Below are 16405 nucleotides of genomic sequence, written 5' to 3'. Positions count from 1 at the left end.
TGCTGAGATATTCAGCAAGTATCCTGTATGCTGGCTGCAATGTTATGGGTTTCCAGTGTTTAAGGAGAAAACACTGGGTCCCGCTACTTGTCAGAACTGTGGGAGGACCTTCATCAGGATGTAGTGGCTCACCACCACCATCTCACAAACAGTTAGGGATGGGCCGGCCAACTCAGTTTGCAAGAAACAACCAGATCCTGTACATAAATAAAAAAACTGTATCTCTGTGTTATGATTCTTCCTACTAATTTAATTTAATCGTATTATCTTATGCTGTTTGAAGAAACTGTCAGGTGATGTTTTCAATGCGATGCATAGCAACCACTAATTGTTTTGGAGAGACTGGGGAATGATTACTCCTTTCTCTCGTAAAAGCATGAGTCATTTTGGAATAAACTGTGTACAAAGTAAACATTTTGTGGTTATAAGCTACAGTTAATATTTTTGTGTCAAGTTCTTGGTGTCATCAGAACATTTTCACTAAAACATAGAATATAGATATTTACAGCACATTACAGGCCCTTCGGCCCACAATGTTGTGCCGACCATGTAACCTAGTCTAGAAGCTGCCTAGAATTTCCCTACCACACACCCCTCAATTTTTCTGAGCTCCATGTACCTATCTAAGAGTTTCTTAAAAGACCCTATTGCATCCACCTCCACCACTGTTGCTGGCAGTACATTCCATGCACCCACCACTCTCTGTGTGAAAAACTTGCCTATGACATCCCCTTTCCAAGCACCTTAAAACTATGCTCCCTCGTGTTAGCCATTTCAGCCCAGGGGAAAAAACCTCTGGCTATCCACACTTCTACAACTTTCATTCCTATAAACTCTTCTTAAAATTCTGCTTCTCTAGCCTCCTCCTGCCCTCAAGAATGGTAAAGGCTCAGTTTTTCTCCAGGTGTCATCTGTTGGGACTTCCTGATGATATTCATCTCATCATGATCATCCATGGTTTCATCTCTATAAGCCCCACTTTCGAATGATCTCTGCCCAACAACCTCTTGCTCTCCCATTGAATGCTGTCATTAAAACCTCCCTCTTGATGGTTTAAATCCACTGTCCTGCCATCGTCGCTGGTGCCTCAGATCTTCAGGGAGGATGGCACAGTACTATAGATGGCAGAGCTGTTGTCTCACACCTCCAGTGACTGGATTTGATTCTGATGTTGGGTGCTGTCAGTGTGGAGTTTGCACATTCTCCCTTTTGACCTCAACGTGGTACTGTGGTTTTCTTCCATTGATATGAATAGGTTAATTGCTGCAATTCCACACCCCCCACCCCCAAGCATAAGTGGGTGGCTGGAGAATCAGGCAGAGTTTATGGGCATGTGAGTGAGAATGAGCGGCAGACAGATAAGAGAGGAATTGGATGATGGGTTAGCTCTGAGTGCTAGCATAGCCTTGATGGGCCCAATGACCTTCTACATCATATGAAGTATGAATGTGATAATTATCTTGTTGTGCTTGTCTGCCTTGGTAACATGGTGCTTATCAATTCAATCTGCCCTTATCTGGTTGCATATATCTCCTTCTCTACTTAACAGCATCAGTATTCTGATATATCTTCTCCCTATCTGCCCCCCACCACCTTTTTCTTTCTATTTGTCTGGACCTATCACTCAGCAAGTGAAATTTCCCATCTCTACCCCTTTCCCCTCCTACATCTAACTCCATATTCCCATACTCTTCCACTCTTCCTTCTCACCTGATTCCACCTATTTCTTGCTTGCTCCTGCTTCACCCCCTTCCTCTCATCTCTTTATACCAGCTTCCTCCCCTCCAAGCTTTCAGTCCTGGTACAGCATTTGGTGCGGAGGCAAATGTCCCTCTGCCTCTACAGGTGCTGCCCGACTCACAGAGTCCCTCCAGCAGTTGTGTTTTGCTGCTAGTCAGTAACATAGCCGTGCCTAATTTAAGCCCAGCAATCGCCCAGTCTCTTTCTGCAATATTATAACAAAAAATATTGCAGTGATGATGAAAGGGGATTGCTATGAATTGGCAATTCAAATATTCTGTATGTGGTTTTGGATCCTGAATAACCAGCGTCGTTACTGTTATAATTAAATCTCCAGAGCAATAAGAGAGTAACATTGAAGCAAATACCAGAGTCTAAGGGATTAAAAGCTTACTTTGATCCTTTTCTAGAATGTTCTGGATGCTGGCTTGTGACCCATGATAATGTCGATGAGGAAAAGTGCCTTTCTTGCCACTTTGGGCCCTATAGATTTTGGACCTCTCAGAAGTAATGTTTCTCTGAAAAAATTGAAAGACCTACGTAGATTGAATGTGGAAAGGATGCTTAAAATAGTGGGAGTGTCCAGGAACAGGGGGTGCAGCTTCAGAATAGAAGAACATCCATTTGGTTTGCATCATCTAAGGAGAAGCTCCTGCTGATGACACCTCCATGCATAGAGAGCTCTTCTCATTTTGGTGCATTGCCAGTTGAACTTGTGACACCTGTGTAGTGCTTGGCTTATCTCATGTGACTGGTTGCCGCACATTTTGTGAGAAAATCAAATTATATATTACTACATTAGGTGCCAGTAGGCCTTCAGAAGCTCTAGGTATCAGAAGGAGGCAGTGAACAGAAAACACACACCTCTGGAGCTAAGCTTGTTATAAAGAAAAGCAATATTTACAAAATATTTACATGAGTAAGAACAACTCAAATGTCAACAGTCTGTTTAGATTCCAAATCTCAGGATAGCAAATAAAAACCAAATTTCTCTTTAGTTAGAATCAGTGAGATTTCAGTTCCAGTCAGTATGTCTAGAAATTCAAATTCAAAATTTTTATTTATATATATACACACACACAACCTAGCTCCTTTCACTATGATTCTCCAACATCACAACTTTTAAACGAAGTAAATCTTGTTCAGTAACTTATCAAAGTCTTTGCAGCAATAATCAGTTTGTGCAGAAAATCAAATGCAGATCCTTTGAATGAAAATAAACTTATACATTCAATCATATTAAATCCTCTAATGTCATGAAACATTTCATTCCCGTGCTGGTTCTTTGATCTTGGGTGGCTCGCCATCTTGTTTCTTGTTTCATTGGATGTAATAGTCGATCATCTATAGAAAGTCGATTTATAATACACCAAAAAATCTGACCAAATCCCTTGGTATGATTTAACAGAACTAATTCCCGGTTACACGGTAGAGATCTGGGACACTTGCCTCTGCTGATATTGTCTTGCTATAGCTGCTGCTTGTTATAGCTGCAGTTTCAATAGATCCTTTATTGCTATCGTCCCTCCAGGGTTTTCACCCTAAGGTTTTCAAGTAAGTAGGATAGGGATACTCACTGCTAATTCTACTTTTAACAGTTTATATCTTTAATTTCTAATAGCTTGCTGTGTTTCTTTCACTTGTCCATGCCTGCACCAGACACGTTTTGTTCTTGCAAAGCTTTTCTTCCCCAAGTTCTCTTTTACAAAAAAGGCTCAGTAAACCTTGTTTTCATCCCTCCACTGTTGGAGCTTTCTAACATTACATCCTCGGGTTTGATTAACCTGTGTTACAAAGTCCCCAGTGATTAGTTTATGCGTGTGTTTTGTAGGGAAGCTTTCCACAAATGGCTGTTGTCACAGGAGAATGTGGCATTTAAGTTGGCCTGTGATACTACACTGACTTTGAAACTTGCCTGTAAGGATGAGAAGAAGTCGGTGCTCCATCTTGACCCAACAGTGCCATGGTTCACAAGGTGCATACAGCGCCAGGAGGCAGCCAAGCATGTTATCACTGTGTTAGAAACAACTAGCAAACTCCCAGTAGATTTGGTCAGGAAAGGGAAAAGTATTTTGAAAAAAAGTCAGAGAGAGTATGCAATTCATCTCAGGCAGTGGATTCCAGATTTTAATCACCTGCTAGGAGAAAAATTGCTTCTTCAAATCCCCTCTAAATCTCTCATGTCTTACCCGAGACCAGGTTGTTGTCACCTCTGCTTTGGGGAAAAGTTTCTCATCCGTGCTTAATCCTATGTGCCTCAGTCAGGTCCCCTCAAATTCAATCAAGCCTCCTTTAATCAAGGTCTATAAATCCAGTGTAACAAGTACCTCCTCATAGTCGAAGCAATACAGGCACTGTCTGGTAAATCACTTCAGTGCAATCACACCCTTTACATTGTCTGGAGACTAGAATATTTGGAACACTCTTTGAGCACTAAGATTAGAGTTACTGAATAATTTTAAGGCAGAGGTAAGATAAGTACTTGAAAAGCATGGAGGAAGAACATTACTGAGTCTAGACTTGAATATTGGAGCACGCTTCACAGGCCTACTCCTTCAAATGCTTTTCTGTCTCTCTGTATCTCCAGCAATCTTTTTTTTCAGATTTCCACAACTTTTGGGTTCACAACTATGTTTTGCTGAAGGTTACAGAGTAATTTTGCTTAGCATCCTGGAAAATAATGCACAACCTCTCCTAAAAAAAAATCAACACTTATGTTTTTAAGGAGGTTAAGAACTGTCAAGACAGCACCTGTGTACAAATGCTCATTCAGTTGCAATTTTCTGGATAGATTATGAAGCCATTTATTTCACTTATTTTATGTCTAACGTTTGTTTTTCCTTTTGAATGTGATTCTGGAACTGTCGAAGCCTGTGATTTGCAGCTTGGAGATTGTTCCAGTGTCCCAGTGCTTTGCAGTCTCTGAAAGGATTCCAGGAGACACAAACCTCATGGCGAGAAGACTGCAGGACAGGGTGCGAGCCAAGATTCAACTGTTTCTCTGATGAAAGCTTCCATTGATTGCCAATTAAAGTGATGGGGGAGATTGAAACATCAAGGTGAATGCAGGAGGTGAGTGCTGGCTGACTGCCTTTTGATTGCTGGTGAGATCACTCTGCGACGGAGAGGGGAGTCTGCCTTTTGATTGCTGGTGGGATCACTGTGGTATTGAGGGGGGAGTCTGCCTTTTGATTGCTGGTGGGATCACTGTGGTATTGAGGGGAGAGTCTGCCTTTTGACTGCTTGTGAGATTGCACTGCTATTGAGAGGAGAGACTGTCTTTTGATTGCAGGTGGGATCGCTCTGCTACAGAGAGGGAAAATCTTGCCACTGGGCCTAGAGATTGTTACCCAGGTTTTATGTGTTTTGGATGTAGACTTGGACTATAGATTTTTTTCAGTCTCATAGTTTTTTTTTATATTCTGTGTCTTTCACCTGATCTTTCTTGTTTTTTTGTGTGTGGGGGATGGGGATTTGGGGGTCAATGTGCCTGCTCTATTCTTGTTCATTTCTTTGTGCGGGGATGAGGGATTTGGCGTTGATGATCATGTTGCCGTTCTTTTCCTTCTTGGTTTCATGACTATTTGGAGAAGAAGTATTTCAGTGTTGTATACTTTGATAATAAATGAACCTTTGAACCTGTTTGAACCTTTAAAACTTAGCATCTTGGGTTACAAATATAAAGAGTAGATTCTTTACAGTTTGGATCAAACAGCAGAATAAATTACTGCCTTTGAGAGAAAAAGATACACAATTGAATAAAAAGCATGATCTTTAAAAGTCAGGGGACAAACTGAAGCCTCTTTTACGTGAGTGCCCATTAATAAGTTAATGTCTGCTGATTTAAAACCAAAATGTAAAGGCACCTGAGTTATAAATGTTTAACAGCTTTTGGGGATAGAACACAAATTGTTGTAAGGACCATGAGTAAAACTCAATATTCTGTGTTCCTTCAGAAATGTCTATTTAGGACCTTGGTGGGACCACTCCTAGTGAGAAAGGAGGCACTTGTCACAGAGGACGTAAAGTAAGGTTCACTCAGCTGGCTCCAGGATTAGATGTTATATCATATAAAGAGTGATAGAGTAGGGAAGGACAATTTCTCTGGAGTTTAGAAGGATTAGAGGAGTTCTCATTGAAAAGTATACAATTCCTATGGGCTGGGCAGGTTGGATGCTGAAAGAAGGTATCCAAAAATTAAAAATTCTAGCACTAGGAGGCACAGTTTGAGAGTAAAGGGTATGTCATTTCGATGTGCGAGCAGGAGAAATTTCTTCACTCAGGGAGTAGCAAATCTATGGAATTCTCTTCCCTAAATGGTGGTGTAAGTTCATTGAAAATACAGATTGATTGATTTCTGGGAATTGAGTAATATAGGGAGAGTGCTGGAAAATCATTCTGAAATAAATGATAAACTGTTGCCTTGATGAATGGAGGAATGGACTTAAAGGGCCATATAACTTACACCTGCTTTTATTTTTGTTATTATGCTTATGAACATCTGTTTAGAATAAACTGAGTTCCAGGAGTATGTGTGGTGTCACAGACAACAAGCACAAAAAAAAAGTTACTGCTGTTGCAAACCAAGGTGCTGGTCTGATATTGGAGAAGAGAGCAGGAATTTTCCTTTTAATAAATGGCTCAGGGTGTCTGCAATCTTAACCCAATATTGACAAGACCTTCATCATGATCAGTACACAATAAATCCTAGATAATGTATGGCACTGATGGATCCTTGAAGGGAAAGGAATAGATTGACTATAGGTTGGTATAATATGACCTGCCCATTTTCAACTGTGTTTCCAAAAATATGTCTCATTAGACCAATGAAAAGGTATGTACAGTTACAGAACAAATTAACGGCTAATGGAACTTTAGTCTTTAACTCAAGGGGATTGGTATAGAAGGTGTGGTAGTTTGGCTGCAGGTGTATAAAATGTTGTTTAGACTCCATTTGGAGTAACTGAGCCAGTTCTAGGCACTTCAGGAAGAACCACTGATCTTGGAAGACAAGCAACAGTTTCACCACAACTAAAATGATTAAACCAAGCAGACGCTTTACATCAACTTGGCTACTTTCATGAACACTGCTGATCTGTGTGAGATAACATAAAGTTGACAGGGTAATTGGAGGGAAGCAAGTTCTTTAATATCTAAATCAAGGGCCTTCCAAAATAATGTTAGGAAAAACTTCTTCATACAAAACGGTGGAAAAATGTAACTCTATCCCAAAACTCTGTGTGTGGGCCAAAGATCAATCAAAATCTTCAAAACAGAAATAGCAAGAATATTTTAAGCAAGGGTTTTATGGTTAAGGGATCAACCAACACAGGTAAATGCAATGAAATTAGAGGTGGACCACCTTAAAAGTTAGACGAAATCATCCATTTCTATTAATACATTTCACTTTAGTCACTTTGGTAACGACCATAAAACCATAGGATATAGGAGCAGAATTAGGCCATTTGGCCCATCTAGTCTGCTCCACCATTTCATCATGGCTGATTCATTCTTTCCTCTCAGTCCCAATCACCTGCCATCTCCCTGTATCCCTTCATGCCCTGACCAATCAAGTTTTTATTAACCTCAGCCTTAAATATACATAAAGTCTTGGCCTCCACTGCTGCCTGTGGCAAAGAATTTCTCAGATTCACCACTCTCTGGCCTCCTCATCTCCGTTTGAATAGGATGCCACTCTATTCTGAGACTGCCCCTTCCGGTCTTATACTCTCCCACCATAGGGAACATTCTCTCCATATCCACTCTATCAAGACCTTTCACTATTCAATAGATTTCAATGAGGTCAGCCCTCTTTCTTCTGAATTCTAGTGAATACGGGCCCAGAATCATCAAACACTCTTCAAGCCTATCAATCATTGGAATCATTTTCATGAACCTCCTTTGACACCTCCAGTTTCAGCAAATCCTTTCTTAGATGAGGGGCACAAAACTGCTCAGAATACTCCGAGGCCTCGCCAGTGCTTTATAAAGTCTCAACATTACTTCCTTACTTTTATGTTCTAGTCCTCTTAAAATGAACGCTAACGGTGCATTTGTCTTTCTAACCACAGACTCAGCCTGTAAATTAACCTTTAGGGAATCCTAAGTCCCTTTGCACCTCAGATTTCTGTATCTTCTCACTATTAAGAAAATAGTCATTCTTTTCATTTCTTCTACCAAAGTGCATGACCATACCCTTCCTGACACTGTATTCCATCTGTCAATTATTTGCCCATTCCCCTAATCTGTCTAATTCCTTCTGTAGCTTCTCTACATTCTGAAAACTACCTGCTTCTCCACCTATTTCCATATCATCTGCAAACTTTGCAACAAAGCCATCAATTCTATCATCCAAATCATTGACATATACAGTAATGTAAAAAGAATCCAATGAGACAGGGAAGTTATGGTAGGTTACAGGAACCGAGGTGTACAAAGGCTGTAATAAATTTGGTCAAGAAGAAAAGAAAAGCTTACAAAAGGTTCAGAGAGCTAGGTAATGTTAGAGATCTAGAAGATTATAAGGCTACTAGGAAGGAATTTAAGAAGGAAATAAGGAGAGCCAGAAGTGGCCACGAGAAGGCCTTGGCATACAGAATTAAGGAAAACCCCAAGGCATTCTACAAGTATGTGAACAGCAAGAGGATAAGACATGAAAGAATAGGACCTATCAAGTGTGACAGTTGGAAAGTGTGTATGGAACCGGAGGAAATAGCAGAGGTACTTAATGAATACTTCAGTATTCACTATGAAAAAGGATCTTGCTGATTATAGTGCAAACACGAGGAAATCAGCAGATGCTGGAAATTCAAACAACACACACAAAATGCTGGTGGAACACAGCAGGCCAGGCAGCATCTACAGGGAGAAGCACTGTTGATGATTTGGGCTGAGACCCTTCGTCAGGACTAACTGAAAGGAAAGATACTAAGAGATTTGAAAGTAGGAGGGGGAGGGGGAAATGCAAAATGATAGGAGAAGACCGGAGGGGGTGGGATGAAGCTAAGAGCTGGAAAGGTGATTGGCAAAAGTGATACAGAGCTGGAGAAGGGAAAGGATCATGGGACGGGAGGCCTAGGGAGAAAGAAAGGGGGAGGGGAGCAGCAGAGGGAGATGAAGAACAGGAAGAGTGATGGGCAGAGAGAGAGAAAAAAAACAAACAACTTATTATGTCAGGGATGGGGTAAGAAGGGGAGGAGGGGCATTAACAGAAGATAGAGAAATCAATGTTCATGCCATCAGGTTGGAGGCTACCCAGCCGGTATATAAAGTGTTGTTCCTCCAACCTGAGTGTGGCTTCATCTTGATAGCAGAGGAGGCCATGGACAGACATATCAGAATAGGAATGGGACGTGGAATTAAAATGTGTGGCCACTGGGAGAACCTGTTTTCTCTGGCGGACAGAGCATAAGTGTTCAGCAAAACGGTCTCCCAGTCTGCGTCGGGTCTCACCAATATATAAAAGGCCACACTGGGAGCACCAGACGCAGTCCTTCCAGGTGAGGCGACACTTCACTTATCTTCCCAGATCTGTTCTGGGACCCTTACTCTTCGTCATTTTTATAAATGACCTGGATGAGGAAGTGGAGGGATGGGTTAGTAAATTTGCTGATGTCACAAAGACTGGAGGTGTTGTGGATAGTGTGGAAGGCTGTCAGAGGTTACGATGGGACACTGATAGGATGCAAAACTGGGCTGAGTGATGGCAGATGGAGATCAACCCACATAAATGTGTGGTGGTTCATATTGGTAGGTTAAATATGATGGCAGAATATAGTATTAATGATAAGACTCTTGGTAGTGTGGAAGATCAGAGGGATCTTGGGGTCCGAGTCCGTAGGGCGCTCAAAGCAGCTGCGCAGGTTGACTCTATGGTTGAGAAGGCATAGAGTGTATTGGTCTTGAATCATGGGATTGAACTTAGGAGCTGAGAGGTAATGTTGCAGCTATATAGGACCCTGGTCAGACCCCACTTGGAGTACTGTGCTCAGTTCTGGTCCCCTCACTACAGGAAGGACATAAAAACCATAGAAAGGCTGCAGAGGAGATTTGCAAGGATGTTGCCTGGATTGAGGAGCATGCCTTATGAGAGTAGATTGAGTCAGCTCGGCCTTTTCTCCTGGGAGCAACAGATGATAGAAGTGTATAAGATGATGAGAGGCATTGAGCGTATGAATAGTCAGAGGCTTTTTCCCAGGGCTGAAATAGTTGCCACAAGAGGACACAGGTTTAATGTGCTGGGGAGTAGGTGCAGAGGACGTGTCAGGGATAAGTTTTTTACTCAGAGAGTGGTGAGTGCATGGAATGGGCTGCCGGCAACGGTGGTGGAGGCATATACAATAGGGTCTTTTAAGAGACTTTTCGATAGATATATAGAGCTTAGAAAAATAGAGGTCTGTAGGTCAGCCTAGTAATTTCTAAGGTAAGGACATGTTCGACACAATTTTGTGGGCCGCAGGGCCTGTATTGTGCTGTAGGTTTTCTATTTTTCTGTTTCTATGAATCGGTTCCAACACAGACTGAGGAACACTGCTGGTCAACAATGACATGGGTAGGACGAGTGACATGGTTCTGCGTAGGGAGTTTAGGGAGTTAGGTGCCAAGTTGAATGGCAGGAACACCAGGGTTGTGATCTCAGGATTGCTACATGTGCCACGTGCTTGTGAGGCCAGGACTAGGAAAATTAAACAGTTTAATATGTGGCTAAGGAGGTGGTGTAGAAGGAAGGGCATTAGATTTTTGGATCACTAGGCTCTCTTTCAGGGAAGTTGGGAACAGTACAGAAGGGAGGGTTTGCACCTGATATGGAGGGGACTGATATCCTATGGGAAGACTTGTTAACGCTGCACGGTGGGGTTTAAACTAGAGTTTCAGGGGGATGGGAACCAGAATTCCAGAACTGTTAGTGGAGACTTTGTGTAGGCAAATGTTGGTAAGATATCAGAGAACGTTAGGAATCGAATGGTTGAGCATGGTGTGACTCGTGTCTTGAGCTGCGTATATTTCAGTGCAAGAAGTGTCAAAGGAAATGCGGATGACAGTGCTGAAAATGAGATAGCTGGTTTACAAACAGACAATGTGTAGTGACGAGAGGCTGTTCATAGAACATAGAACATAGAATAGTACAGCACATTACAGGCCCTTCGGCCCACAATGTTATGCCATCCCTCAAACTCTGTTTCCCATATAACCCCTCACCTTAAATTCCTCCAAATACCTATCTAGTAGTCTCTTAAACTTCACTAATGTGTTTGCCTCCACCACTGACTCAGGCAGTGCATTCCACACACCAACCACTCTCTGAGTGAAAAACCTTCCTCTAATATCCCCCTTGAACTTCCCTCCCCTTACCTTAAAGCCATGTTCTCTTGTACTGAGCAGTGGTGCCCTGGGGAAGAGACGCTGGCTGTCCACTCTGTCTATTCCTCTTAATATCTTGTACACCTCTATCATGTCTTCTCTCATCCTCCTTCTCTCCGAAGAGTAAAACCCTATCTCCCTTAATCTCTGATCATAATGCATACTCTCTAAACCAGGCAGCATCCTGGTAAATCTCCTCTGTACTCTTTCCAATGCTTCCACACACTTCCTATACTGAAGAGACCAGAACTGGACACAATACTTCAAGTGTGGCCTAACTGGGGTTTTATAGAGCTGCATTATTACATCGCGTCTCTTAAACTCTATCCCTCGACTTATGAAAGCTAACTTAAGCTTTCTTAACTACCCTTTCTACCTGTGAGGCAACTTTCAGGGATCTGTGGTTATGTACCCCCAGATCCCTCTGCTCCTCCACACTACCAAGTATCCTGCCATTTACTTTGTACTCTGCCTTGGAGTTTGTCCTTCCAAAGTGTACCACCTCACACTTCTCCAGGTTGAACTCCATCTGCCACTTCTCAGCCCACTTCTGTATCCTATCAATGCCTCTCTGCAATCTTCAACAATCTTCTACACTATCCACAAAACCACCAACCTTTGTGTGATCTGCAAACTTGCCACCCTTCTACCCCAACATCCAGGTCGTTAATAAAAATCACAAAAAGTAGAGGTCCCAGAACAGATCCTTGTGGGACACCACTAGTTACAACCCTCCAATCCAAATGTACTCCCTCCACCATGACCCTCTGCCTCCTGCAGGCAAGCCAATTCTGAATCCACCTGGCCAAACTTCCCTGAATCCCATGCCTTCTGACTTTCTGAATAAGCCTACCGTGTGGAATCTTGTCAAATGCCTTACTAAAATCCACGTAGATCACATCTTCTGCACTACCCTCATCTATATGCCTGGTCACCTCCTCAAAGAACTCTATCAGGCTTGTTAGGCATGATCTGCCTTTCACAAAGCCATGCTGACTGTCCCTGATCAGACCATGATTCTCTAAATACCCATAGATCCTACCTCTAAGAATCTTTTCCAACGGCTTTCCCACCACAGACGTATGGCTCACTGGTCTGTAATTACCTGGACTATCCCTACTACCTTTTTTGAACAAGGGGACAACATTCGCCTCCCTCCAATCCTCCGGTACCATTCCCGTGGACAACAAGGACGTAAAGATCCTAGCCAGAGGTTCAGCAATCTCTTCCCTCGCCTTGTGGAAATATTCCGTCAGGCCCCGGGGACTTATCTGTCCTAATGTATTTTAACAACTCCAACACCTCCTCTCCCTTAATATCAACATACTCCATAACTTCAACCTCACTCATATTGTCCTCATCGTCATCAAGTTCCCTCTCTGTGGTGAATACCGAAGAGAAGTATTCATTAAGGAATCTATACAGTTCATGGGGCAAAATTGCAGTCAACTGGATGAGCTGCAATGTAAAAGGTGGACAAAATTGTAAAGGGGGATTATAGGACTAAAAGGTTTTATATTTGAATGCATGCAGTATATGGAATAAGGTATCCCTGAATCATATCTGAAGATTATAGCTTGGAGTTTAACGTCCAATAATACACATTGTATCAAAAGAACAGTAAAGTGGAAGAATAATCACAATAATTGAAATAATCCTGATCCAAAGCTGGTTTTACATTCACTGCAAGGGATTACTCAGTCTGCTGCATTGTTAATGTGCCTGGCCAGGTGATCACTCAGTACCTGCTAATACAAATCAAACTTATAAATTTGCATTGAGACCATTACTTCTTATGTCTTGAAGAGATGTAATTGTCCAAACTCACAAGGGTTAAAAACTAATACTAATCGATCTGTTTAAAAATTTTCAAGACAGAATCTTTTTTTCCCCAGGGAAGAAATATCTAAACCTACAGGACATGCATTTAAGGTTGGGAGTGGGGTGGGACATGTGAGTTTAGAGGAGATGCACGGGGCAAGATTTTACACGGTAAGTGGTAACTGCCCAAGGAATGCCAGAGGCAGTGTTGGAAATAGATACAATAACGTCATTTAAAAAGTTTTCAGACAAGTTATGAATATGCAGGGATGGAGTGATATGTACAAGCAGAAGAAAATTAATTTAATTTGGCCTTCTGTTCAGTGCAGACATCGAGGGCCAATGAAATTATTCCAGTGTTATACTATGTTCTTTGTTTTATGTAAGCCAAAAATTTAGGAACTGAAATTTAAGTTATGATGTCCTGTTCATCAATACTTGCATTCATTTGGTGATAATTTAAAACTTACAGAAACAGTTCAGAGCCCAGTTATTTTGGTTGTAAGTGGATAAAGGTAAATACAGGAAGCATGTGGGGTGGAGAATTGACGATCTTTCCTGGGGTTAGTAACTAGTCTTGGCTGAGGGAGGAATATTGGCTAAGACTCCAAAGAATCAAATGTGTTTCTTTGTATAGGGTTGTGGGAAGAGTAGGATAGAGTTTAATGTGTCATTTATTGGACAAAACCTTTACAGTACTGGCTTTGAGCTGCTTTGGAGTATGAGCCATTAAGTCTCGGCAAGGGACTGGAAGGAAACTAAAGCAATTGACTTCTTTTTCTTGTGTTGCTTTTAAAATAGCTTGGAACAAATTCAGTCTATTTACCTTCACTAATTTCAACTTTCAGCAAAAAATTAAGCTTGGAGATGCAATTTGGAGTTTTAATTTGGAAAAATGCCACCTGAAAGAGTTTACTATTAATCTTCTTTTACATCTGGCTGAAATCCATGTTCATAAAGCTAAACTTGTTCAACTTAAAGCTAACTGGATTATTTTAAAATATAAAGTGGCAACATCGCAACCAAACTCACCTCAGATTGAACGTTTGAACATTAAACCGCAGGATCAAATTTCTCTCATGTTGCAAAACTACTTGCCTCACATTTCTTTTGGAGGATTGCAACAGAGTTTTCTTAAAGAGTCTGGCTTGTCGAGCAGTCTGAAACAGGTTTTCAAAGCAGGTTAAAACATGAAACTTTTCACCAAACTTCTCACAACTGATGTCCATGAATATCTATTTAAAGAGTCACTAGACAAAGGCTGCCCAGAGTATTTCCTGGTTTGTGCCAGATTAACTGATTTTTGTTGTGAAAATAGTGAGACTACATATAAGAGAGAAAAAAACCCGTTGAGCATGTATTCTTGATTTTATTTATTTATTTATCGAGCGATGCAGCATGGAATCCTTTCAAGCCGCACCACTCAGGAACCCCAAACAACACCAAGTTACTCCTAACCTAATCATGGGACAATTTCCAATGACCAATTAACTTACCCAGTACGACTTTGGACTGTGGGAGGAAACCCATGCATTCCACCGGGAGGATGTGCAGAGACTCCTGACAGAGGTTGACGGGAATGAACTCCAAACTCTGATGCCCTGAGTTGCAATGACATCGAGCTAACCGCAGTGCTACTGTGGCACCCTTTGTGGAGACTGTTGTGGGAGAGCACAAGTCCGTGGATTTTATGTAGAAAGGGTATTGGGGTCATTTTTGAAGCATAAAGAGACGTATGGTTGGGTAGACACTCTGTGTCTAGGATCACGTGAATAATGGGAACTTTAATAAGATATGAAAACTGACCAATCCCTCGAAATTATATCACAAAACTCAAAAAAAATGGAGACCAGCTCTATAGAATTATTAAACATGTTGTGTAAACACCCTTTTCAGAATCAGGTTTAACCTCACCAGCATATGTCATGAAATTTGTTGTTTTGAGGCAGCAATTCATTGCAATACATAATAATAAAGCCATCATTTACAGTAAGTGTATATATAAATTAAATTAAACAAATAGTGCAAAAAGAGAGAGGGGAAAATACTGAGGAAATGTTCATGGGTTCATCCAGAAATCTGATGGCAGAGGGGAAGAAGCTGTTCCTGAAGCATTATGTGTGTGTTTTTCAGGTTCCTGTACCTCCTCCTTGATGGTAGCAATGAGAGATGCTGGGTGATTTTCACTTTAAAGTGAATTATATTAGTCTTGCGCTGTTTTCAAAGAAATTTTACCACTACAAAATAAATTGTTCCTTTGCTTTGCTACCTCGTCTATATTGTTTATTTCATTACTGTATTGATCGTGACAGCAGGTCTGTGCTGTGTTGGGCAGCTTTGGATTGAAGGTGATATGTGGTCATGTGAAGTCATGCACCCTGCTGCTCCTCTGGGCTCCCTTCACTCACCTGTTTTTCATGTCCTGTGGCTATCTCACATCTCTTTGAATTTCTCTTCCATCTTAATCACTTTCTAACCTTGATAACTCACAAAGGACTTGCAATTTTCTCGGTCAAAATCAAAACTAGGTACTAACTTTAGACCAGTGTACCAGTGCTGTCAATTTCTCTATCATTTAAACTTCTGTAATTTTCTGATCCTAATAACACTTCCCATCATTTACCAAGGCAAGAGCATCCAGACTTAACTCTTTTAATCTTTATTGCTTTATATTTGTGTACATCCCATGTAATAAGAGTAATTATCTTTGCTATTAAGTGGATCTATACATTGTGGAAATTTCACTGATACTTTCTCTTCCCATCTCCTCACTAATTTCCCCTTAATCTGTGATCAGTGCTATAGTTTTTGAACAGTAATGATCTTGCAGTGTTTTGTGCAGTTTTGGAGTTTGATATTGTTATGTTTTGTTAACTTGGCAATGCTTTGACCATCTCAAAACCTCAACCGCTGAGTGGCATTTCTATACAACTCACCCTTGTGTGGTTTTCCATGGAAACTACGGCCAGAGTTCACTTTATTGATTCAGTAATTCTAAGCCTCAGATATTGTAAAATTTTCAGATAATTTAGGATCGTGTTATCTGGAACTAGAGGTCATGGGTTAAGGGTGAAAAGTGGATTGTTTTACGGGAACATCCTTCACAGAGGGTGGTGAGAGTATGGAGTGAGCAAGTGGTGGATGCAGGTTCGATTTCCACAACTAAGAGAAATTTAGATAAGAACATGAATGGGAGGGGTAGGGAGGGCTATGGTCCGATTGTAGATCGATGGGACTAGACAGATTAATAGCTTGACATGGAGTAGATGGGCAGAACGCCTGTTTCTGTGCTGTGGTGCTCTATGACTCTGCCTCTGTTTCCATTCGAAGCCCTGGGTTTGCAAGTCTGTGAATCCACTGAGAAGCTGAAGGCCCAATGTCTGCAAGTTAGTGGGTCCAGTAGAGACTGGAAGCCTGGAGGTGGCCTGTCCAGGGGCTGAAGGACTGTCTGTGTGTGTGAATGGAAGGGAAGAAAGGGGCTTGT

General features: G+C 41.5%; 1 long non-coding RNA gene across 1 annotated transcript in view; it reads left to right on the top strand.

Annotated features, from left to right (window-relative positions):
- Positions 1 to 3547: 3547 nt before the first annotated feature.
- The window catches only part of LOC132405296 (uncharacterized), a 91541-nt gene continuing 78683 nt past the window's right edge, over positions 3548 to 16405 (top strand). Inside the window, exon 1 of the long non-coding RNA XR_009515801.1 lies at positions 3548 to 4812. This is a non-coding gene — a long non-coding RNA (uncharacterized LOC132405296). The remainder of the gene's footprint in view (positions 4813 to 16405) is intronic.

The sequence above is a fragment of the Hypanus sabinus genome, chromosome 15 (assembly GCF_030144855.1).
Source record: "Hypanus sabinus isolate sHypSab1 chromosome 15, sHypSab1.hap1, whole genome shotgun sequence".
In the NCBI taxonomy this organism is placed as follows: Eukaryota; Metazoa; Chordata; class Chondrichthyes; order Myliobatiformes; family Dasyatidae; genus Hypanus; species Hypanus sabinus.
The sequence above is the reverse complement of the archived record's forward strand: the minus strand, read 5'-3'. Positions and strand labels throughout refer to the sequence as shown.